This window comes from Misgurnus anguillicaudatus, chromosome 3 (assembly GCF_027580225.2).
Source record: "Misgurnus anguillicaudatus chromosome 3, ASM2758022v2, whole genome shotgun sequence".
Lineage (NCBI taxonomy): Eukaryota > Metazoa > Chordata > Actinopteri > Cypriniformes > Cobitidae > Misgurnus > Misgurnus anguillicaudatus.
This window is the reverse complement of record NC_073339.2, coordinates 28,541,868-28,568,025: the sequence shown is the minus strand read 5'-3', so window position 1 is coordinate 28,568,025 and position 26,158 is coordinate 28,541,868. Positions and strand designations below refer to the sequence as shown.

Below are 26,158 nucleotides of genomic sequence, written 5' to 3'. Positions count from 1 at the left end.
AATCAATAAAAGAGTCTAATGACAAACTCAAATGATATTAAACAAAGAAATAAAACGTTAAGAGAGAGTTTTGTGAAAGCTTTCTCCGTCATGGACCTGCATTAAATCACCGCGCGCTCTCCCTGCTGCGCTGTACTGCGAGCTTCAGCTCATGCCGAGCAAGGAGACGCGCGTCCCCTGCCCAACATACAGTACAACATACAGTGCTGCGATTTGTTGCATAAATGTCATCTTACGTTTTTTAAGGCGGAGTAATAAATAGTGTATTTGCATTTTGGGCGGAGGTAAAATATCGGATTCATATCCGTTTTGCCAAGACGCATTTAACAAATCAGATAGCTATCCGATCAGAGAAAACACATGAAGTGACCAGGTGTAAAAAGGCCCAAAATCAATTGATCTGAACAACATCAGCAAGCAAACAGCAATTTTCTCTGTATTCACACTACAAACACACTCCTACAACAACCCACACTGACGACTTCTTTTTTTAATAGCAGGTGGCACCAACTTTGAGGTGCATTATTGCCACCTACTGTATTGGAATATGGACCAGTCACCAGAGTTTCCACATTTTATTAACAAATAAAAAACAAACAAATAAAAACCCACCAAAATAAAAAACAAAACAAATTATAGTATATTATGTTTTAACTCACTAAATTCTCCTAATCAGCCCTGTTGTCTTGAGATAAAGAAATAAACTTTCTAATCCATTATCAATTATATTTTTAAGCTTTAGTTCAACCCCTGACATACACAAATAACATGTTCAACTGATTCCTCTATTCCACAGTTCTCACATTTTCCTGTTGAATGTTTATTTATTAATTTTAAGGTTTTATACAACATAGTATGTCCCAGCCTTAATCTTGTTAAAATAGTTTCCTCTTCTTTTGCTTATCCTCACTACTGCTACTTCTTGTTGTATTTTACAAACTTGACGTCCTGTATTTCCGGCATCCCATTTTTGCTGCCATTCCCTAGCGGTACTGTATATGCTTTAATTATTGCTTTCCCTTCAGATTTACTATGTGAAATGTTCATGATATCATTATCTTCCAAAGCCTGTATATGCTTTAATTATTGCTTTCCCTTCAGATTTACTATGTGAAATGTTCATGATATCATTATCTTCCAAAGCCTGTTTTGCTAATCCATCAACATTTTCATTACCCTTCATTCCCTTATGAGCTAACCCAAACTGACTGACTGTGTGGGAGCCATTTTATAGCCTTAGCTCCGCCCTGGATTGAACCATTCTGGAATTGGTAGCGTGATTTTCCTCTCTGACTACACAACACTTTGCAACAAACTATACATTAATGAAAATAAATTAGCACATAAATTAGCAGCAAATGCTGCTTGGATTAGTTTGGTTGAAAAGTAACAAACAGTTGATCACAGCAGATTAAATGACATAAAACATTCACATTAAACACATATGCACAATCTTCTACATTATTGCACAGATCCATGTATGCATGTGCTTGATGTAAAATGTTTGCTATGTATTAGTGCAAAACTGTGTATGAGGCTGGTCACAGTGCCTTAATCTTATCTTCTGGTGACACCCCATGTGGTGTCCTAGACAAAAAATCAGCAATTAGCAGTACAATTTTCAGGGCCAGAGCTATAGGACACTTTAAATTAAAACGGTTGCACTGCTAGAAACCACTGTGTAATACGGGCATTTGTATCTTTCATTTGGTTTAGCCAAGTCAAGGCTCCATGATCAGTTTTCAAGTTGAACTCTCTACAAATTAGGTAGTACCTAAAAGAGTCCAAGGCCCATTTTACTGCCAGGTACTCCTTCTTCGTGGTTGAATGTAATGTTTCACAGGGAAGAAGCTTCCTGCTAATGTAAGCAACAGGTTGAAGTTGTCCTTGTTCCCCTTGTAAAAGTACCATACTTCGTTCTGATGTGTTCCCCTTGTAAAAGTACCATACTTCGTTTCCTGCTTAGCAATAGCACACTTGTCCAGATGAATAGTGGTAAATAGTAAATGGACTGCATTTATATAGCGCTTTTAACAGACCTATGGCCATCCAAAGCGCTTTACAAGTTGCCTCACATTCACCCATTCACCCACACATTCATACACCGACGGCAGTGTCAGCCATGCAAGGCGCCAGCCAGCTCATCGGGAGTGGCTGGGGTTAAGTGTCTTGCTCAAGGATACCTCGACACTTGGTCCGGTGGAGCCTTTCGGTTGTAGACAACCTACGTTAACCATTGAGCCACTGCCTCCCATCCTAAGTCCTATAGACCTAATCCTGGACAGTATTTCCTCCAGATGTTGCAGGTGGTCCTGCCAGGATGTGCTGAAGATAATTACATCATCAAGATATGCTGCAGCATAGGCCTCCATTCTCTGGAAGGTGGTGGGTGCCCCATGAAGTCCAAAAGGCAGAATCTGGAAATGGTGGTGGCCAAATAGAGTTTTACAAGCTGTCAGCTCTTTGCTGATTAGATTTAGTGGGACTTGCCAGTAACCTTTGCATAGGTCGAGTGTTCTGAGGAACTTTGCATAACTAACTTTCTCAATTAGTTCGTCGGCATGGGGTAAGGATCAAATTTGCTTACTGAATTGAGTTTTCTGAAGTCAAGGCAGAATGTGAGGGACCCATCCTTCTTTGGTACAAGCACAATGGGGTTGCTCCACTCACTACAATGTACTGTACATTGGTTGCTGTATGGGTTTTAGGTCTTTTAAATGAATATGGTGTTGGACAATGTGTGTTCTTCCAGGTGTTTTTAAGAACAATTGGTCTGGGATGCATTCCAACAGTTGTTGCCGTTGCTCAGTTGATCAAGGTCTTGGTGGCACTTACTTTGATGAACAGGTAATTATTGCTCCTCTCCCACACAGGAAAAGGACTCCGTGGCGGATCAGCCATGGAAGTATCGCGGCTTTCGGAACGGACCCGCGAAACGGACCCGTGTCGGCGTCCACTTGTGCGCTGTGACGGATCTGCAATGAAGGCTGATCGCGGACCCGCCATGGCCTCGCGCTGCATCCGCTCCGCATCCGTGGCGCAAATTGATTCATATATCCAGACCGGAGCTACTGACTTCGGAGCGGTTCCGTTACCGATCCGCCCCGGAGCTTATTACTATTAGAACCGGGTTCGTTTTGGACCCGTTTATCTCACTTTCAAATTCAAAATCCCTTCTGTTCTTACTGTATGGTAAAATAGAATAAACTAAACTAAAGTATAAAACCAAAACTATCACTAGGCCTGGCTACTGCAGCAGTTTAGAACCTTAAATCTGCATTGCCTTGTATTTTTAACCTAACAATATTGTAAATAGGCCTAACAGAATAGTTTCACTAAAAGATATCAAGTTAATGTACAAAAGTAATTACTACTCAATGGAAATATAAAATTGCTATTTACATTTATGGACAGTTATAGGTTAACCCCCTGGGGTCCATAAACGCGGGCCCGCGTTTTGATGCGTTTTTTCCTTATCATGGCAGAATCAACTTAAAATACTCCATCATTAATAATCATACACTTCAGTGTTTGACATCATTTGAAACGGTAAAGGGTCTTCTTTAATATGTGTTCATTCACAATAACAACAGATCTTTGTGTTTTTGTCAAATAAAGAAAATAAACAGGGTGTGCATCCAGACATTTCTGTCTCCGCCAGCTGTCTCTCAAAACACATTACAAAAATCAATTGAAACGCCGTGAATACTCACACAAGCACGATACACACATCCAAAGAAAGCCTGAAATGTCTACTTTTAAACAATCTAAATATAATCGAAAGCAAATATTGCCTGTTTATGTAATCTGCATTGAAGTAAAGAGAGTACCGTTTTTCCTGGCTGACTTCATTATCTTTAATTTGGTCACGCCCACAGCTGGTAATGAAGACACGAGCTGTTCAACCATAACAAGCAAAGTGTAAAGTTTGATCAGATTTAAAGACTTTTTACCGCATGTTTGGATTATAAACTTTATTCACACGTGAGGAATATCTTCATTTATGTCTGGACTCTGGACATTGAGGAAGAGAAGCGTTTATCTTTAACGTTACCTAAGAAGAACAATGGAGAACGCACTGCTGGATTAGAAGTAAGTAACGTTAACAGTTAAAATGTCCTACTAACCATCATTTCTATTTTGATTATATTGTTAACCTAATAAACCTCAAACAAACATGTATACATTTGTCCTCACATTCTTCACTGTAGTTCATTCTCACATTCCTGCCTCATTATGCAGCTCATTATGCGAGCCTTTGTTTGCTTGCTGTCAATCAATCCTTCTCGCATACGGCCCGTCTAAACAAAAAGTGTCTTACAATTTCTAAATCAATACATTGTTTTATGTGAATAGGTAGGCATGGTGATTGTCACATCATTTTAAAGAAAAAACTCTAGACTGCTAGATTATGTTTAGGAAAGTCTTGTTAAAACATGTTTAGTATGGGTTTTGTGGACTTATATCAGTGACTTAAAAATTTTGCTTTTGTAAAAACCATGCATAAACATTTTCTCTCAAAAATACAAACATGTACATACATGTAGCTCATATAATATTTTAGCCCAGTTTGTGCTGAACGCAGTGGTATGAGACACTTCCCATTATTATGTTTTAAAGCAACTGAAAAAAGACCAAATGTAAGAGCATGTCAGAACCTCTGAGAGTGTCCCAAAATGTTCGGACCCCAGAGGGTTAAAGCGTATTCTGTTTTTGTTAAAAAATATTCTTTATGTGGTCAAAACCTATTAAGTGCTTTATAGGCCAGGTCAATGCAAACATAAAATACTTGATCAATTAGGTTACAACTTCAATGAAATGCTGCACTATGCACAGCTAAAACATCCGACAATGAATAACTGGAGAAAGACAAGTTGTTCAACAAAATTTTTTATTATTTAATAATTTATCCCATTACACGTCTCCTCGTTGCCCGATCTGTTGCCAAGTTGAACACAGCACCTGTAATCAAACAGACAGAAATGGTATGTAGCATCCAAAGTCAAGTATGCTTATCATAATAACGCCACCAAATGAAGTAAAAGTACAGTTTTTTCACTAGAAATGTACTTGAGTAAATGTATCCTTAAAAATCATGTTAAAAGTACTACTTACCCCAAACTGTAAATGGAATTCGTTACACACCTCTGGTTAAATCACCCTGTTAACAGACGCTCAAAATAACAGACGAGAAGATTGTCTTTACCAACCACACAGTCGCTGTGACTGACACCTGCATTCATTTAGTCACTGATTAGGTCACATGGCATCTTGCAGTGTGACCGTGAGTCTGAACAGAGTCAAACAATGATTAAATTCCCAAAGATTAATTTTCATTATAAAGAAGATGGAAGATACACTACACCAAAATTGCCAACATGTAAACTTAATAATGCACAGCTAGTGCTAAACCATTATCCATGAGTGAACATGCTAAAGTTTTCCTAATATCAACGTCATTCCAATCATTAGTATACAGGATGATTAAAAAACAATGTTTACTGCCACAATTATATCAATAAATCAATACTTACTCAAAAGAGGGTTCAGCTGAACCGTGTCCCAGCAAAGAAAGTCTCGATTGACAGGTGTGCATCGTTTAACCGTTAAGTAAAGGCGTGTCCGAAGATCCGACATGGGTCCGTTCAGGATCCGCTGTTTGACAGTATAATTTACGTCGCGGTGCCGGAGGCGGAGCTGATCCTCTGTGCGGCTCCAAAACGAATTTGACAGTCACGCGGGTTTGGCGACTTGAACGCGGATCCGCATAGGAGTCTCCTGCTGTGTGGGTCTATTTCATCATCTTCCTCTGGACTCAAGAGCCAAGAGCTCTTTCACAGCATCTTGTGGTGAATGTGGCTGAGTGGGACGTTCATGCCACTGTTTCAAAATGTTAATGTGAAATTGTGTAATGGATGTAGTGTTAATTTTGTCATCTATTTTTAATTTAGTCTTAGTCTTAGTCTTGTGCATATCTTTTTTTGTGAGTCAAGTTTTAGTCAACTAAAAGTCTCATCATTTTAGTCTAGTTTTAGTTAAAAGACAACTCAAGGTATCTTAGTCAAGTTTTAGTCGACTAAAAGTCTTGTCATTTTAATCTAGTTTTAGTCAACTAAAAGTCTTGTTATTTTAGTCTAATTTTAGTCAAAAGAAGACTTAATTTATAAATAAGATAAATTAAATAAGTTTTAGTTAAAACATTTTTGTCTTTTTAAAGACAAATTATTTCTGAGATTATTTCTGATAACCATTTCATTCATCTCAAATATTGGTTAAATGTCATAATCACCTGACAAAATACACTTGTTGAATGATTTTTGTTGAATGCAACTTTGTTAATGGCGGTGACGTATCTCTAACGCGTTTAAATTGCGTTACCATTCATTCAGTGATGGGCACTAGGAAACCACCCAGACAGCGATCAGTTACTAATAATAAGCTTTTGTCCTCACAATATACTGTACATTCAGAATACTTGAATAATGTTAGGTACATCAACAATGTTGGTAAACAGCGAATGTGGATCAGAAAGACAAGCCGTCTAAGTTACTGAAGACCAGGCACGTGCACACATAGACATCAAAGGGGGCTTGAGCACCTGCCCTTTTTATTCCTGGAGAAAAAGTGCCCTTTTTTCTGGGGTGCTTTTTTTTTTTTTAATAATACGATCTTTATTCATATAACAACTGATGTCTGTCTGTTTCTTGTGTTTTTTACTTGTTACTTATTTAATTTACCATTAATTTATTCAGGAATCATTTAAATGAGATTTAAACTCTTATAAAAAGAAAAATAGCGCTATTTGTGGTACACAAACGGTTAACGATGAGTCCCGCCTCCAAAACTCACATCGCTAATATGATTGGCTTTACCTTTCCTAAGTCCCGCCTCTCTAACGTACTTCGCTTTATGATTGGTCTTGTCTCTACTCGTGTATGCTGCATTCGCGCTTGTAAGAAGCGCCAAATCTCAGCCTGAACGAGACGCAATGTGAATGATTGCAGGCAGCTACCGGTAAGTGTGTGAGGAGGAAAGCATTCTTATATTAACACCTTTATGCACAAAATATGGGACACGTTGTTACACATAACGATTCAGGGACATTGTTTTCCACGACAATCCCATATTAACCTGAAGAGTTGCAAACTTGCAACAGTGTAGTGTATGTAGTTTAAACAGACTGCTCATAAAATAAGAAAGGACAAACAATAAAATAATTGCTAACTACAGTAGTAAGCTTTTTTGTTTGCGTTTTTTGTAATGGCTGTTAAATAAGTAGCCTATAATGTGTTTAACTGGAGTGATGTAGTAGATTGGGGAGAAATCTAATGTTTCAGTACTTTACTAACTTTTTTACTGACCAACAAATAAAATATCACCAACAAGTAAAATATAAAATAGGCCTTATCTATATTTGTTGTTTCTGACATGTGTTACCCTAATAAATATGAAACCTAAGATTAAAGGTGCCAAAGGATGTGTTGCCATAATATGTTAAATTGTTCTTTGACAAAGAAGGCACTTTATTAAGTGCAAAAATTATACAGAAACGTTTTTACATGTCTATTTACAAGCCTAGAATTTGTCATTTGAATGAAATGGTTTATTTTTGCCCTATTTGAAAGGGTCATGATGAATAATAATGTTGACCTCTGCTCTGATGCTAATGCCAGAAGCTCACATTAGTAAACAGACCTTATATTTGGAGCCCTTATCAGACAAAAATACAGATTTTGATTAACAACTAATTGCAAACTAATAGAACTTCAACGCTAGCATATAGCATTTATTGGCATGTAGCACTACTCAGCAGTCACAATTTTGTTTTTAGCATTTTAACAAATTTGTAATTAATCTGTAATTTAATGTTTTCAAAACATGCACATGTGTAATGGTTTCCTTTGCTGCTCTATAAACCTAGAATACTAAGGAGAACATGGTTTCTGTGTGAACTGATTATTTTGTAGAAATCTTTTGAAAATGAAACAATTGCGTGAGTTTGAGGAAGATAAAATAAAAACTTTTTAAATAAATTTTAAGGAAGTCAGAATTGCGTTAATATATATACTTTTTTGTTTAAAAAAGGAAAAAAATACATAATTATGAGAAGTGCCCTTTATTTCACTTGAGCCCCTGCCCCTCAAAATGTCTGTGCACGTCCCTGCTGAAGACAACAGGTGCACGAGAATACGACACAAAAACATCAACACAATGCTGCATAACACTAAACTTTTTAGCTGTTTGTGAAATATTAATCATAATGTGTGTGGGCTCATTTTACACATGAGACTCTTACTGACCTGATCGTGTATGCCTTTTCAATAGTAGGATCGGGCTGTGTGTGCGTTTAATTGTTGAAAAACCATATGAAAATTATTTGATACAAAATCCGATGGAAACAACAGAGAAATATCAATATTTCTCATATGTAATACGTTTGTGGACTAAAACTGCTAATGGATGTTATATTGTGAACACTTAGCATGGCGATTTCAGCAGCGCGAGCTTGTCTGGAGTTATGACAGACGCGCAGTTTCATAGTAAGAGCACGAGTCTTTTTATGAATGAATTCACATTTTAATATGACCCCATTGCATAAAATGTAGTAGAGACGATTGTAGACTAAAAATTAAGAGAGATTTTATCTTAGTTTCTATTTTATGCAAAACATTTTAGTCTCGTCTTTATTCGTCAACAAAAATGCATGTTAATTTAGTTTTAGTCAGCGTTTTTGAACATTGGCGCAGTCTCGTCATCGTCTTAGCCATGGAAAAAAAGTTCGTTGACGAACATATTTCGTCTCGTCTTGTCGACTGACAAGTGTGAATGCCCTTCCTCCCCCATCATCCCAGTGGCAGCCAACACCATTTGTTCGGGAGGGTGAAGGTGAAGCCAACTTCACCACCATAAGGTCAGACTCTGGTCAGCTAGGCAGAGCACGGGACTGGAAGCTGTTAGCAGACTTGAACAAGAAACTCTGCTTCTCAGCTGAAATTGCAGCCACCAACCTGCGACCAGACCCTGTTCTGTGGTCAGCCTTGCTCAAGCTTGTCTATATCATCGAGCTCACAGTGCCCTGGGAGGGTGCAGTGGAGGAGGCCTATGAACGGAAAAGGCTGAGGTACGCTGAACTTGCAACCGACTTTATCAGGTAGTATAATCACAGTTTACCAGTATAAATCTGTTACCTTTCTGGCTTTGTTCAAGAGGTCCAACAATATCAACCCCTATTCTTTCAAAAGGTGTTTCAACAGCAGGAAGAGGCACTAATGGTCCAATCGCGGGTGCTCTGACCTTTGTCAATTGACACTCTGGACAGGACTTACAATGCCCTTCACCTCAGTGTACAAACCATATAAAATCTCATTAGACATGCCCTAATTTCAACACTTTAGTGCGATACACTGTGGGTACTAAAAGCTACACCACGCTGTTTCCTGTGCTAACTCTGCTAGAACTAGCATATTTGTACCTAGCAAAACTGGGTATGACAAATTAGCTGCAATATCAACGTTTATTAAGTATGGCTGGTTGTTCACCTCAATATAAACTTAAGCAGTGGGTAATACTGCTTTGTCTCCATGGACACAACACACTGAAACTGTGTTCTCAGACCACAAATCTCTGGTTATGTGCTGAGCCTGTACTAAGGTTCTTGTTCAACCTGTGTCTGTCAAGGCTGTTAGTGGTTTTCCATTTAATAAAACTGTAATGATGGGCTCTCTGGTGGAACAATCATCAGTTGTAGGGGTGGGTCTGGGTACAAAACACAACCTTGCTGATTTTGGCTTTTTAAGTGGGCAATGCGGGCTAGTGTGACCTGGTTTACCGCAGTTATAACAGATAACATCTGTGTTGGACGTGTGTCTATGAGTGCTGTAGTTTTAGGTGGTGTGGGCTTAGGGTGGATGGGATGTAAAATCTGGACTTGACTATGAGAGTACAAACTTCCCGCCGACCCCTCAGACTTTCCTCTTGCTGCTTGAAGCTGCCAGCATATCTGAAGGTCTTAGAGAATCCCTTACGAGCTGCAACATACGCTTTGTAGTGAACAGCGTATAACAAAGCATTCCAGACCCATCCCCAACCACTACAGGACTGGATTTTGGTGGGTTAACACAAACAAATGCCCAGTTCCATCAGATAAGGCCGCCCGGACAACTGACAGACATCTTTTATGGCTGACCTCAGTGCCAAGGCTTGAAGACATTTTGAAGCCAGGGTGATCGTAAAATCTCCTTAAGGAAACAGCATGGCTATGTCAAAGTTTATTGGCTAAACCAAAGGACAAAGTTTTACAATCGTCCACCAACCATTAACTATCGACTTCATACTCATTTAAATACATTAGCATTCTGAATTACATCTCTGTGTTTTAAAACTGTTCAAATAATACTAATACATTTTATTTATAGGCACCTTCATGGCACTCAAGGACACCTTACAAAAAGTAAAACATTAAAAACAATAATAAATACAGAACAATCAAATAACTTTCTATCAAGGAAAAAAGAAAAACAGAATACAACATTAAAAACAGGCTTGCTTAAAAAGATATGTCTTTAACCGAGATTTAAACGTGAGCAGCATTATTAAAAGGGGCCGCATTATTAAACGCTCGCAGACCCACAGAAGAAAGACGCACATGTGGTACTGTTAAAGACAGAGAAGATTCAGATCTTAAAGAATGAGAGGGATTATATTATATAAGAAGATCAGCAAGATAATTTGGGGCCAGATTATGAAGTGCCTTAAATACCAGGAGTAATATTTCAAACTCAATACGCTCCTTAAAGGCGGAGTCCACGATGTTTGAAAAACGCGTTGGAAGAGGAGACCAAAACACACTTATAGCCAATCAAATCAAATCAAATGCCGGTTTGCGTATGTGTGGGGCGGGTCTATCAACAGAAGGTCCAGATTCTATTAGGGTAGGGGCGTGTTTGTTTAGGTGATTTCAAATATCAACATTGGCTTTCAAACATCATGGACTCCGCCTTTAACAGGAAGCCAATGCAGATGTTGAAGAACAGCAGATATGTGGTCACTCATAGGAGTTTGTGCAATAATTCTAGCTGCTGAGTTCTCTACAAGTTGTAGCCGTTTCAGCGGTTTATGTGGGAGACCATAAATCCAAGCGAGAGATGACAAGAGCGTGGACCAAAATAGCAGTACTCTTTATAGAGAGGGCAGGACGCAGATGATTTATTTTACGAATATGGTAATATGCCATCTGAGTGATCTTGTTTATATGGGTTTCGAAGGATAGAGTAGTATCAAGGATGACCCCCAAGCTCTTAACATGATCTGAAGGGACAATTATGGAGCCATCAATAAACATGGAAAAAATTTCAGTTTTGCTACTGTTAAGTTTGAGAAAATTATTGGAAAACCAAGATTTAACATCAGATAAACAATCCAGTAATCTTAGTGGAGGGAAATTAGCAGCAGGTTTTTAAGATATTAAGAGCTGGGTGTCATCAGCGTAAGAAAAATTTGGATTATGTAAAATACTACCGAGCAGACAAGAAGTTAATAATAAACAGTAAAGGACCCAAAACTGAGCCCTGCAGGACACCAGTAGCAATTCATGAGGGACTAGACCTAAATTTATCTAGCTGTGAACAGCCTGGGTATGCTTAGCTAGATAAGATGTAAACCAGGCCAGAGGAGTGTCAATGATTCCAATGAACTGGAGTCCATGTAAAAGAATGTAATGTGATATAGTGTCAAACGCCAATGTTAAAGCAAGAATTAATAAAGAAAGAAGCCCAGAGTCAAATGGCATCAGGAGGTCATAGAGACCCTGACAAGCGCTGTCTCTGTGCTATGCTGAGTACAAAATCACGATTTAAATTGTTCATATAGGTTGTTAAGAGATAAGTGATCGTGGACCTGAGCTGCAACAACACGTTCTAACATTTTTGAATGGTAGGTTATAAGGGTGTCACGATTTCGATTTTAAATCGAAATCGATCGAAATTAAGTCACAGCTCCGAACTTCGAAATAAAAAATGGGATCGTCGATGCTGCCACGCCCCCATTTCACGTCTGGTCGGCTTGGCAAGCGAGGAAAAAAACTCTCAGAGATGCCTTTAAAAACATCTGTCCAGCAGAAAGCGATCATATTTTGAACACGAGGGATGTAAGTTATTGCTACAACTCCTTGAAATGCATATCATAAACAGGATTACGTGATCTGACTTTGGACAGAGCGCAGCTCTCTGCACGTGCGCGATAGTGAGGGAGGCGCAAAGATGCAGCGGGTTATATTTTAAACAAAAGGATAGTTTGCCTCAGCTTGCATGAAACGCATAAAACTGAACAAATACATAAGGATTACTACTTTAGTTTATGTTCAGACTTCGGACAGATGCGAGAGCGCATGCACACGTGAGACAGAGAGAAGCGCAGCTGCTTATTATGCTGGATTTATTTCAGATGCTATGAGTCCAAGACACGCGCATTAAGTCCATGTGCATTAAGTCCATGTTAGAGATGCGCGGATGGACTATTATTTCATCCGCAACCGCATAACAAAACTCATCATCCGTCCACCATCCATCCGCACTGTTTCTGACCAGTTTTCAAAACCGCACCCGCCCGCCATCCGCTGACTGGGCGATGCAAGACGCTGCTGATGACAGCCGCGAGACTAGAAAGCTCTAGAATATCAGCAGTGAACTCCGTCTCTGATCGGCGCACATGGGACAAAAACAAATAAATAAATAGCCTAAATTAAACGCACAAATTACATAGCCTGCACTGGTGTCATCCTGATTTACCACTTTGTAAAACTTATTCCAGCCAACCCTTTTCTGACATTCTATTTCCTTTGTTTTTACTTTTTAATTCTCATTTTTTGAGTTTGCCACGTTCCTCCTTCGCTGGCGTTGATAAGAGCTGTGTCAAAATGCATCCTCAACGAATGGATCCTTAACAGCCGAGGATATCCCAAACAATTAAAAGCTTTATTAAATAAAAGTGTATATTTATTAGAAAACTTTTTCTTGTCACTGTTTTAGTATTATAAGTTATGTTTTGTGTTAATATTATTCTGTTTATGTTGCGTATATTTCTAGGTTGATTATTTGATATGCTGTTGAATAGATTAATCTACATCAATGTGTCATATGTTCTAAAATAAATTAATATTTTTCTGATTACATATTTATTTTAATAAGTCAGAAATGTCTCCGCTGTTTTCTGCTGACAGGCGCGATGGGCGCTACTGGGGGCGTGTGCAGCAGGTGACGCAAATTGTGGGTCCTCAGAAGGCTAGACCGTCTCATTTCAGTTCTCTTCTTGAACTTCTGTGGCTGCCACTAGGAAAGGCAGAGAGGTCGCATGCTTAGAAGGACACAGCTAATAACAAGCAGTCGACCGAATTTAATAAAAAAAAAAATTTTGTCACGTCATCCGCCCGATCTGTGTGTGCAAGAAGCAATCCTCTCTCTACAAGCTCTCGCGTTAAGTGAAGCCCACAAACCCCCATGCGAGTTGTGCAATGTGCATGTTAAAGAGCACCTATTATGAGATACACGTTTTTAAACATCCTTTTGTGTGTAAGTGTGTATTAGTACATGCTAACGATATTCAAAAAGTACATACCTCAAAGAAAACGATGACGCGAGTTATCGTCTCGTAGGTTCGAGGACTACAAAAAACACTCGGATTGTAGGCAACAGTTTACTTCCTGGGATTAGTGACGTAGAGAAGACCAACATTATCATAGTTCAGCCCTCTCTGCTTCGCTTGGGTACGCCCTCAAAGACGGGGGTGGAGAGCGCTGAGTCAGAAGAGAGCTAAAATGGCGGAGGTTGGGAGTCCCTGCTTTGACCCTGTTTGCAAACTCTTGTTTCATCATTTAAGTGATTAAATCTCTCGAGTAGACGCTGTCTCTTTAGATGCAAGGGCAAAATAGCACTTTATGGACTTACACAGAGGACATCATGTTTAATACGGTTCCGGAAAAATCCAGTCAGAAGTTGTTCACGGAGTTTTCACAATAACTGCTTCTTATGAACCGAAGCTGGATTTGCGCGACGTTTCCTTTTGAAAGTTGGATTACCGTGCACTTCTGGATCACAGGCTGTAAGTATTCATGTTTATTATTTGCCTTTACTGTAAGTTACGTTACCGGTAACCGGAGCTTAACATTATGTGCTTGTAGAGCTCAGATATAGATCTATATGTAACTTAGAGCTAAGCTTGCAAGCTAATTGTTTTGTGTTGTAATAATGTATTTCATAAACATATTTCGTACCATATTTACACACGTGTATGTTGAATTATGCAGACTATCGTTTTTATCGATGTTTATTTAGACATGTTTACAAACTTGCTAAGCTGTTCCAGCTAAACTGTTACCGGTAAAGTTTGTTCTCATGATCAAACTCAAGAAACTCGAAGTACAGATGATTTGTTTAACGTTATATGTATTTTACTGTTGTTTTTACTTGAAGCTTTCTTAGATTTTGAAACGAGGTAAACACGTAATGTGTGTTGCTAATGTTGGGCCATGTAATACATTAACGTTTTAATGAATAGTCTAACGATTTATAATCGTTGTACTCTATTGTTATAATGTCTTTTTGACTGAATACATGTTTGTTTTATTTGTGTATATCCTAGATTCGCAGCTGGACACATCCTTCTACACTGTATGCAAACATGCAACATCATTACACACAGTACAAGGCATATGAGGAGCAAAGGTGTGTAACACATATGATGTATTTAGCTAGTGAAACCACTACCAGTCTTAAATGTATAACTGATGATGACAAAGTTTTTTTCTCTGCATAATCATAGGAACCCAGGCAGTAGCATCGTTTCACAATGTTTCAATCACCATCATCAGTGGATGCCTTTGCCGTCCGTAGCCTGAGATTTCAGATTTGCAGCAAAAAATGTGACTTTCCCATTTATTGGAATGCTGTGCAGGTATTTAAGTATTTTAGTAACTGTGTTAAAATAAAGTACGGTATGTTTACTTTTAAAATAAATGTATTGCTTATTTATATTTTTACAGGTTATACCTTACAGCCGTCCGTTACAATGTCACCAAGCCGTAACAAAAGCAGGAGAGGGAAAGTACAAGGCTATGTTCCCAAAACACACAAGTGACATACTGTAAGCAGTAATGTTTTATTTCAAATACATTCATAATTAAAAACTTACTGTATGAAGCAGGGAAATAAATGATCAAAACAAAAGATTTATTGAGTGCAATATTTGTACAGTTATGTGGATGATGTGATCAGGCTTGTGTTTGATGAGGTATTTGAAGATAAGCTGAAGGAAACCCCGATTCCAATGGACCTGGCATCACAGTTTGAGAGACCTTCAAAGGAGGACGTGATTGCATGCCATCTTCAGTGCAGGGGTCGTCGGAAGCCAACATTCCGATCAGGAAGCTCCAAGCATATCTGGAGAACAACACACGACAGGATGATAACCCTAAAGTGTCGTCTTAAATAGCACCAGCTGACAAAGCTTTGATATGCCATTTATCTGAATAGATAGCTGTAAGAAGTGAATTGAACAATTTTTGAGAGAAGAGCACAATATGGTTACTAAAGTATGTTTATTTGTATATTGTTTAACATTTAAATATATATTTGTAATAAATAAAAAAACTTTTGACTGACTACTATATTTTCTTTAAAGTTACATCTTTTGGGTACTTTGTTACTATAATAATACTTTAGTGTTATTGGTTTAAAAATGTAATAAAACTTACTCTAGTCCTGAACCTCAAAGGCTTATAGTCGGTACAATAAATGTTCTGTGTGTAGGGATTTAGACAATTTGTGCAAAACCTGGATGATGAATCACGCAGGTAAGAGGCCCTGGAACCTGTTGCATTCTCCTTAAAACCTAATAAGTAAAAACATAGCACTTATAAGTAAGCTCTTTCATAATAAAGTTTACCATAGTAAAATAATGTAGAACTAACATTCATTGCAATGAATACTTTTTTTGTGCTACATTTGGTGAATCCATATAGTTTGCACAATAAAATAGTATGTAAGCAGTCTTATAATAAAGTTTACTATAGTAAAATAATGTAGAAATTGCCAAGTGAAATCGTTTAATAATCATTTCAACAAATACTTTCTATGTGCTACATTTGGTGTTTCCATATAGTTTGCACAGTAATATAGTATGTAAGCAGTCTTATAATACATTTTACTATAGTAAAATAATGTAGAAATTACCAAGTGAAATAGTTTTATAATCATTTCAACAAATACTTTCTATGTGCTACATTTGGTGTTTCCATATAGTTATGTAGTACGTTATAATTACCTTTTGGATGTTTTTGCAACACATTTTCGTCTTCGTTTAGCATTCTGGCAGAGCTAAGGACACCTAAAAAAGTTAAATCCAATCGCATTCATTGACGGAGATCGTTTATATCGTAACGGCCTTCTGAACTCTCTGGATCGAGCTCGAAGTGGTAAGGCAGTACAGACACCATCGTTTATAGAGAAATATAACGCTTGTTTACGTTGCCTCTGAGGCTGTGACTCTCAGTCAGAACCGTGTGTCAACCCACACGTAGTCAGGGGCGTAACCTTTCAAACACACGACGAACCCAGCTGACCAATAACAGTTGAGTAGTCATCTGACCAATCCGATTACACTAGACATTTTGGGAGGCGGAGACAGGAACTAAACCGAGCGTTTTTCAGACAGTGGGAAATCGGTGAGGTATGTAAGCAATTTTTAAGACTCACAGTGCATTAGTTCAAGTTTTAATAACATGTATGTACTATGGGATATTGCAATAACGTGCTAACGTGCCAATTTATTAGCATAATTGGGGCTCTTTAATGTTAAAGTATTATAATAATAATAATAATAAATAATGGCATATAATTTTTGTCTAAATTATATGCCATATAAAAAATATGTAAAAATCGAGAATCGGATCGAATCGTGTCCTTAGAATCGAAAATGTAATCGAATCGAGGATTTGTAGAATCGTGACACCCCTAGTAGGTTAGAAATTGGTCGGAAGTTATTTTAGTCAGTAGAATCTGCACCTGGCTTCTAAAGTATATGAGATTTAATGCATTTGTGAGAGATTCCAGATAAGAGAGATGAATTAATAATCTCAGTGATGTACAGAGAAAGAATTGGGATACAGGCCTTAACTAAATTTGTTGGCAAAGGGTCTAAGTGACAGGTAGTTAATTTGTATTTATGAATCACAGAAATAACCTTATTTAGTGTGGGAAGTCTAAACCAAGAAAAGGTATAGCCAAATGACTGTGCAGTCAAAATAGCAGTTTTATAATGATGTATATGGTCAGCATAAAACTGTTTGTGAACAACAAGATTAGTCCTGGCTAGTGCTGTGACGGATGGCAGTTGATCCATGATCCGTACGGATCACGACCCGCATGCAATTCGCGGATTAATATGCCAATTTAAATAGGGAAAGTTTCTTATTTGCACATGTTTCTAAGCTTGCAAATCTTAACATTCAAATGATTTAAAACAATTTAACCACAAAAAGGTGCTAAAGTGAACAGATTTCTGTACGCACATGCGGTTAAATGTGTCTGGTCCAGCTCCAGTCAGACATAATCCCTTCAAAGATCAGAACTCCTCATGTGTAAACTATAGAGAGAGTTGTGCTACTGTGTCTCATACTGTAGTCCATTAACATACATTTGCTGAATAAAGCTATAAAAAAACAACGTAATGTTTTTATGTGAAGCGACTGTTTATACTGTATCTTCTTCCTGAAGCACAGTTTGGAATTCGCTCTCCGCCTGTGTGTGTGATCTGATCCGTGCCTCAAAAAACGTACCGTGAGTTTTGTTATCTGTCACAGATAACAAAACTAGTCGTGTCAATAAGCATCAACCTTGGGCTTTTAGCTTACACAGGTCAGTGGTGTACCAAGGTGCTGAATTAAAAAAAGAAACAGACCTAGTTTTTTAAAGGTGCATGGATATCAAGTAAAGCATGTAACACATCATTGTAATGACATACCAGTTCATCAGAAGTGAATAAACATTCAGTATTAAGGGCTCGTTATAGTTGTGCGTAGGTCCTACGGCGTAGCCTCGACGGCGTAGGTTCCACGTTGGTTTTCATTTATACTTTTGCGTCGTCCTCCGCGTCGACGTTCAAACACATGCGCAAACCCCTGGTGGGCAGTATCCACGCATGTAACCACAGTAGCAGCGCGGCCGTCAGAGAAGAAGCAGCTTGGCAAGTTAACCCACAAACAAAGAAGATACAGCAACTTGTTGTGTATGATTTGAGAAGACCAGCAATGATGGAAGTAAATAAACAGTGACTTTGGTTGCAGTTTTGAGTTAAATCACTCCTCAATTTGGCTCATCTTTGTTTTCACTGTCGCAAACGGAAATACCTATGAAGCAGTTTTTTTACCTGACGGGAGGGGTTTTGGTGGACCAATCACAGCGCTTGTGGTCTGCGTATAACTGACACGCTGTTAAATTTTTTTATTACGCAGAGCTGCGCACAGGCTATGCATAGCCTACACCGTAGCTACGGCGTAGAACTTACGCACGACTATAAATCGGGCTTTAAGGCTGAAATTAAATCCATTAGTAAATGCCAACATGTCAATGTTCTTGGTATTCCGAAATGAAATGGACAGACATTGCTTGGACTTAAGTAACACAAGACCAACTTTAAACAATACCAGGAAATGGTCAGAGAAAGTCAGGTCAGAAACAGTAATGTTATGCGGTATAATACTTGAACAACAAACTAAATCAAATATATGGCCTTTTAGATGAGTAGGAAATTTGACATACTGTTGTATTTCGAAGATATTCAGGCAAGATAAGAATTTGCTTTCGGAGGATGGTAAACAGTAGCTAAAAGACAGTGGGCACAGGAGCATTAATTTGAATGACCAACGACTCAAAAGATGCAAAGTCTTGTACTGATATAGGTGACATTTTCCATGTCTCCTTGTATATTACTGCTAGAATGCCAACGCAACCCGTTTTGTGAAGATTGCAGGCATACACATAACCCGGAGGGGTAAACTGATTCAGCTGTGCAAAGGAATCCTGTTGCCAAGTCTCAGTTTGACATAAAAAAAATCTAACTTACAGTCACATATTAACTAATGCTGTACTCGTCCTTTTTTTGAGAGTGAACGTAAATTCCAGAGCCCATAAGAAATACGTTTCAGTACCCAAGTCCACTGGTCTGGCAGGATGAGCAAACGGACTGGAGTCAACAGGTCTTGTGATTTTCCTTACCGAACATGATCTTGAGGATCAGAATGAGTTTATTGTGGTACAGTCATCGATAATAAAGCTTCGACGAGAGCCCGGATGTACATATTTTTGGCGAGGTACATAAATAATGTCACAATGTGCGAGCAGCACAGACGGTAATTTGAATTGACAAGATTTAAACAAAGATTTAAACTTGATTTAAACGTTTCCTTTTCGTTAAAACCAGAGCAAAGAACACTCAAAGCCTTCATATCTAAAAAAGATGTTATCGCTGTCTTACCAACTGGATCCGGCAAAAGTCTGATAAGGCTCTGCATACGTCATCGCTGTGATTGGTTTAATGTCTATCCAATTGGACACAGAGGCATTTGAGAGACGTCCGTTGGTGACGCCCCTTTGGAAATGATTTGTCAATGAAGCTTTGCCAGACCATAACTCAGTTACAACAGAGAATGGTTTTGTTTTAACCAGACTAGTTTATAATATTTACATTCAGGACCATTTATTTTGAAAGTGATTTGGTAAGTGGAAAATGCATAGATGAAATTCTAAAGACAAAGTTAAACTCTGTAATTTATGCTTTGTAAATGAGTTCCTCACAGTGAAGAAAGCCAATCACAGTTTTGCATCAGGAAAGCTCCAATATGCAAACTCCTCCTTATCTGAAATGGATAAAGGTACCCTTTCTACAGACATTCTTTGTTCTGAGTCTCCCCTCAGAGATTTCATAAGGACAAACCTAACCCAAGTTTTGAGTCTCCATTTTCCTGGGGAGTCTCCCGTATTTCACACCTATCTTCCACACCCTCCCGTTTTGTTATTTCTCCTGGAAATCTCCCGTAATTTAAACGGCGCTTCCTTGTTATATGAATAATCACATCACTATATTATTCCAAGGTTGTCCAGTTGCCAGATCTTGTATGAAACAAATACTACTCACAAAATAGACACATCATACAAATTTGAACCCATTTTTGACTGCAACCTGGCAACCTACAACTTGGTTGCGCTGTTGATATCTGCGCAGGTAGACGGGGGAAGTTGAATAACTAGACTGCGCATTTGCTGCTGGATTGTGGGTCAGCGGCGCTGCCATATTAGTGGTGGCAACGTTTTCATTAATATCATAACAACTGGAGGTAAGTAGCTCTGTCGTGTGCAATTTGGTGTACAAGCCTTCACACACCTCAAAAAGAGTCTCAGGAATTACCTTTCACAAGTAAGACTAAACAGTTGTTTCTGATTGTGTTAGGTCATTGAAACCTTATTTTGAGAGTTGGCAACTGGATGCAGCCTATTAATAGCTAGCAATATCGCTATTTAGCCACGAATGTCGATATTTAATGAGAATAACCAATGTTTACATGTTTTTTTATTTTTATAAAATTGTAATGCGTATTAGAGTTAGGCTATATTAAATTGTCCGTGTAGTTAGCTGGTTAGGGTTTCCTAAAGTAAAACATAGGAGGCATTGGGAGGTTGGTGAAAATATAGAATGGTTTTCCTAAAAAAAAATCTCAAATAATTAATCCTTATGTTCTTAATTTATGTTCTATATTTATTATACTTATTATAATGATATAATTATAGTGCTGTAAAAACGAATGCAGACTGTCACTCTTTGCAACATTGGCACAAACCCCCCCTCCCGTTCAAAGATCTCCCGGATTTTGAAAATGTTGACAGGTATGGTCTCCGGCCCTGTGCTAAGAGACATAAACAGATCACCAAAAACCAATCAAGTTCTGAAACTCCACCCGAGAGATTGAAACAGAGCAGCCAAGTTCTGAGTCTCCCAAAGAGAGTGTAACAGTAATCCCAAGATCATCATTTTAAGTTTCTGGCCTGTGTGTCACACCACGTTCCAAGCTTCTCGCCCAGAAAGGCAACCACGTCTGCAAATAGGTGAAGCTCATGAGAAGCAAGCCTTTACTTCAAGGGACCTTCATCTGCGTCTTCCAGATTTTTAGGGACCTTCTGCACCGGCTCCAGGACTGCATCTGCGTGTTTATTGCTAGGATCCTCTCGGTGCTCCAGCAGATCAGCATTTTACAGCACTTCGTGTTCAATGCTGTTGAATGAAACCTGACTCCCCCGCCCAGCAGCACGACAAAGCCTGAACTGTGGAAGATATTGCCACCAGCGGACTGCTAATTCGACTGCACAGAACGTAAATATCACTAATCAAACCTATTTCCAGAGACTATGGCATTGGTGTAGTCTGTCAGTAACTGTTTACCATAGATGCTTCTCAATATTGCATAACTGATTTTCAAATGTTTTACAGATAATAAATTATTAATTTTATTAGAAATACGGTTGTCACCTTATTAGTCTTGTCTATTCTCTATTCTTTATACTTTAGTTCATATGTTTTTTTTTCTTTAGTATTTTAGTATCATTTAGTAGTGTTTTTAGTTATTATCGTTTATCTTTTTTTATAAATTTAATTTTATTACAAATGTGTCTTGTGTTGATAATACAGTTAAAGGTTCTACAAGTTAGCCAGAACCTCACAGAATCCTAACTGTCGCCGTCCCGTATACAGGACAACTGAGTTTACTTCAATATTTTTGAAGTACATTTTAATCTATCACAACAAACTATATATTGTTGGAAAGGTCTAAGCCTCTAGAATACACATTTCAGCAGTGTTTTATAAAATAAATTATGTAGAGAGAGTAATTGATTAATTTATGAGGAGAGTGTGCCTCAAAACATTCATATCCTACTAAATATCACTGCCCCACTAGTGGGACGCCTACGTTTACTTCAGTGTTTTGCGTGTGAATTCTTATCCAATCATGACAAACTACATATCATTTGAAAGCTCTAAGAGTGTAGTTTTCATATATCCTCACCATTTTGGGAGAATTATGATGTAGTGAGACTCAGTTTCTAAAATGTCACGGGCCCACATGTAGGCCCAATTTGATTTTACATATTTATAACACTAAACCCCTGCTCTAAACTTAAAAAATCTTGATAAACTATATATCACTGGAAAGCTCTCAAATAGTTTTCATATTTCAAGGTCATCTGATGATAGAAATAATGTAGTGACAGTTTTTAGTTACATGACCCCACCCCCCATAGGAATGCATATTAATTTTATATATTCATAATTCTAATATATTTTCATATCCAGACACTTCAGTGAAAAACCTTAAATTGTCTTCTTTAAAACAAGACCAAGATTAGGCTTCTAGACAATGCCAGAGTTATATTAATTTGAAGGTGCACATCAAATTCCCCCCACACACTTAAAAGGGGTGGGTGACAGTAAAGAGGTTAAGGTAAGAAGATGACAAAGTCACAGGTTGTATATTGCACTGGTTTGGTTCTGGAAATAAAAAACTGGAGAGTGTTTGCAATCTTTGTGTGTTTAATGCCTAATAAATGGTAGTAGTTAAAGAACCTGTGTCTGTGGTTATTTCAATGTGTTGTAGCAGATGATATGAAATGCTACTTGGATTACAGTTGTTTGGTTGAAAAGTAACCAAAGTAACCACTCCCTGACAAAAGTCTTGTCGCTTGTGTACAAATTGACATGAAGTGCCGCTAAAATATATTTCTAATCAAAATGTGTTTTCAAGAAATGGCTCATTTTAATCCCAATAGCTTTTGTAATAATGTTTCAGTGCAAAACGAAACTGTCAAAAAGTATTCTGATATTCACAGCTTGGTAAAGCCCATTGAGTGAATTTTTGCAAAGACATAAGTGTTGTCACCTTGTCATATGAGCTTCATCTGTGACTAATAATGGATCAAGTGTGTATTAAAAGAACCCCAGTACATTACCTTCACATCAACTGCAACTAGACCTCTGCAAACATGCCTAAAATTTATCCTGAGACTAAAGTTTTGATTATCAAGAGGCTGAAGACCAGATCCACTGCTGATGTGGCAGACACCTTCAATGTGTCTCAGAGTCAAGTACAGAGGATAAAAAAAAAGATTTGAAGAGACTGGAGATGTTTTTGACAAGCCTAGGTCAGGCACACCCCGCAAGACAACTGCTCGAGAGGACCGCTTGTTGGCTCGAAAATCCAAGGCCAGCCCATTTTCCACTGCAGCAGAGCTCCACAAGACCTGGTCACCTGAAGTCCCTGTGTCAACCAGAACAGTTTGTCGGATTCTGTCTCAAAATGGCCTCCATAGTCGAATTAGTGCCCAGAAGCCAGCACTAAACAAAAGAAAATTGAAAAACCGTGTGGCATTTGTCAAGGCCCACAGCCTTCTAAAATGATGGACGCTGGAAAAACAGAAGGTTGATTTTTCAGCTGAATCTTCTGTTGAATTACACCACAGTCACCTCAAATATTGCAGGAGATCTACTGGAACCCGCATGGAACCAAGATTGACCTAGAAAACAGTGAAGTTTGGTGGCAGAAAAATCATGGTCTGGTTACATCCAGTATGGTGGTGTGCAAGAGATCTGCAGGGTGGAAGGCAACATCAATAATCAAAATCTTAGCTACCTCTTATATTCCCAACCATAAAAGAGGTCAAATTCTGCTGCAGGATGGTGCTCCATCGCATACTTCCATCTCCAAATCAAAGTTCCTCAAGGTGAAGAAGATCAAGATGCTCCAGGATTGGCCAGCCCAGTCACCAGACATGAACATCATTGAGCATATGTGGGGTTGGATGAAAGAGGAAGCATGGAAGACGAAACCAAGGAATATTGATGAACTCTGGGAGAAATGCAAGACTGCTTTCTTTGCTATTCCTGATGACTTCTTCAATACATTGTATGAATCCTTGCCAAACCACATGGATGCAGTTCTTCAAGCTCATGGAAGTCATACAAGATATTCAATTTGGAACTCACAGCAACACTAATTAATTTGCTGACATATTTTTGGATTTGCAGTAAATTTGTTCAATTTCTGTATAGGCAACAAAACCAAAATTTGACCTTTCTGTCTTGATTTTTTCAGTTAAACTAATTTATTTCAGTGCATTAAACATTATTTGGGACGGTTTTAGCTTTTCATATGAGCTATTTCTAACACCAATTGATTAATTAAAAGTCAGGTTAATAGCAGGTGTTTCTACAAAATAGATAAGCGACAAGGCTTTGTCAGGGAGTGTATATGTAAGCGTTCTTGATGTAAAATGTTTTTGCTATGTATTAGTGCTTAACGGTTTATGAGGTTAGTAACAGTGCCTTAACCTAATCTTACACTGTGACGATATAACTTTTTCATATAACTTTTTCATATATTGGTTACTTTAAAACAACTTTTACTGATTATTCGGCACTTGATCTTCCCCATTTCAACCTGACACACAGAGAAGATTTTCATTTGGTTCAAACATAGCTGTTTGAACTGCTATGTGATGAGTAAAATGAGTAAATTGTTGTAACAATACAATAACTGAGCAGGAAGCAGTCACAGGAAATATTTACTTTGTCAAAACACACAGAACAGAAGTTTAGAAAGATTAGAACAGTAACACAAACTGATTAGGCCAAAACAACATTGTGAATGTCACGAGCCATACCCGGCCACCAGAATCATTGTTTGTCTAGAAATTTAGTGCGACTCACCCCTAGATGACAAGCCACACTGGAACAATGGCCCCACTGAGTGATGTTGGATCGTTACTCCTCCGGCACAAATAAGCGGTTTGTTGGGCAACAGAGCGGAGACGTTACCCCTTCTAAGGCTGTCAAAACCTTTGATTCAACCTCCCATCTGGGTGTGGAGACAAATAGGGTTTCCGATAAAATTAGCTCAGGAGTAGATGTGCGATCGGAACGCTCAAAAAGTCGGGACAAAGCATTTGGTTTGATGTTTTTAGAACCCGGGTGGTAGGAGAGAGTAAAATTGAAACGGATGAAAAAAGAGCCCACCGAGCCTGCCTGGAGTTAAGTCTTTTGGCAGTCTTAATGTATTCAAGGTTCTTATGGTCGTCTAAACGATAAAAGGTACACCCGAGCCTTCTAACCAGTTGTGCCATTCCTCCAATGCAAGTTTGACTGCCAATAACTCTCTGTTGCCAATGTCATAATTACTTTCCGCAGAAGATAAACGATGTGAGAAAAACGTGCAGGAATGAACCTTTTCATCTGAGGATGTGCACTGGGAAAGAACTGCTCCTACCCCCACCTCTGATGCGTCAACCTCCACTATGAACTGACGTGAGTGATTGAGGTGACAAGAATGGGAGCTGAAACAAAACAGTTCTTGAGTTTGGCAAACGCAGCCTTGGCTGCGTCTGACCACCTGAACGTAGAACTAGGGGAGGTCAAGACGATCAGAGGAGTGGCTAGTTGGCGAACCCCAGAAATCTCTGCAGGGCCTTGCAAGAATCTGGGGATGGCCAATCCACCACAGCCTTAACCTTATCAGGATCCATGCAGACCCCCTCAGTCAAAACAATGTGCCCTAGAAAAGAAACAGACTGTGCATGAAAAACACGTTTCTCCCCCTTGACAAAAAGCCCATTCTCTAGCAACCGCAGAAGCACTCGTTGTACGTGTTGCACAAGTTCCTGTAGAGACGAAGACAAAATCAATATTTAGGTAGACATATATGAACTGATCTACCATGCCTCGTAACACGTTGTTAACAAGTGCTTGGAAAACCGCGGGCGAGTTGGTCAAACCGAAAGGCATGACGCAGTAGTCAAAATGGCCTCTAGGGGTGTTAAAAGCTGTTTTCCATTCATCCCCCTCCGTAATGCGGACCAAATGATAAGCATTACGTAAGTCCAATTTAGTGAAGATGGACCCTCCCTGCAGCCTCTCAAAAGCTGAAGACATCAACGGCAAAGGATAAGTGTTCTTTACAGTTATGTTGTTAAGCCCTCAGTAGTCAATGCAAGGTCGCAATGATCCATCCTTCTTCACCATGAAAAAGAACCCCATCCCAGCTGGAGAAGAGGAAGAGCGGATGAACCTC

General features: G+C 38.6%; 2 long non-coding RNA genes across 2 annotated transcripts; one reads left to right on the top strand and one right to left on the bottom strand.

Annotated features, from left to right (window-relative positions):
• Nucleotides 1–13,538: 13,538 nt before the first annotated feature.
• LOC129444575 (uncharacterized) lies at nt 13,539–15,658 on the top strand. Its single transcript, XR_008644537.2, has 5 exons — nt 13,539–14,094; nt 14,635–14,717; nt 14,815–14,946; nt 15,035–15,135; nt 15,246–15,658. It is a non-coding gene; the product is annotated as an uncharacterized lncRNA (long non-coding RNA).
• Nucleotides 15,290–16,813, bottom strand: LOC141362095 (uncharacterized). Its single transcript, XR_012368055.1, has 3 exons — nt 16,315–16,813; nt 15,746–15,882; nt 15,290–15,431 (listed from the first exon to the last, which is right to left on the bottom strand). It is a non-coding gene; the product is annotated as an uncharacterized lncRNA (long non-coding RNA).
• Between the last annotated feature and the right edge of the window lie 9,345 nt (nt 16,814–26,158).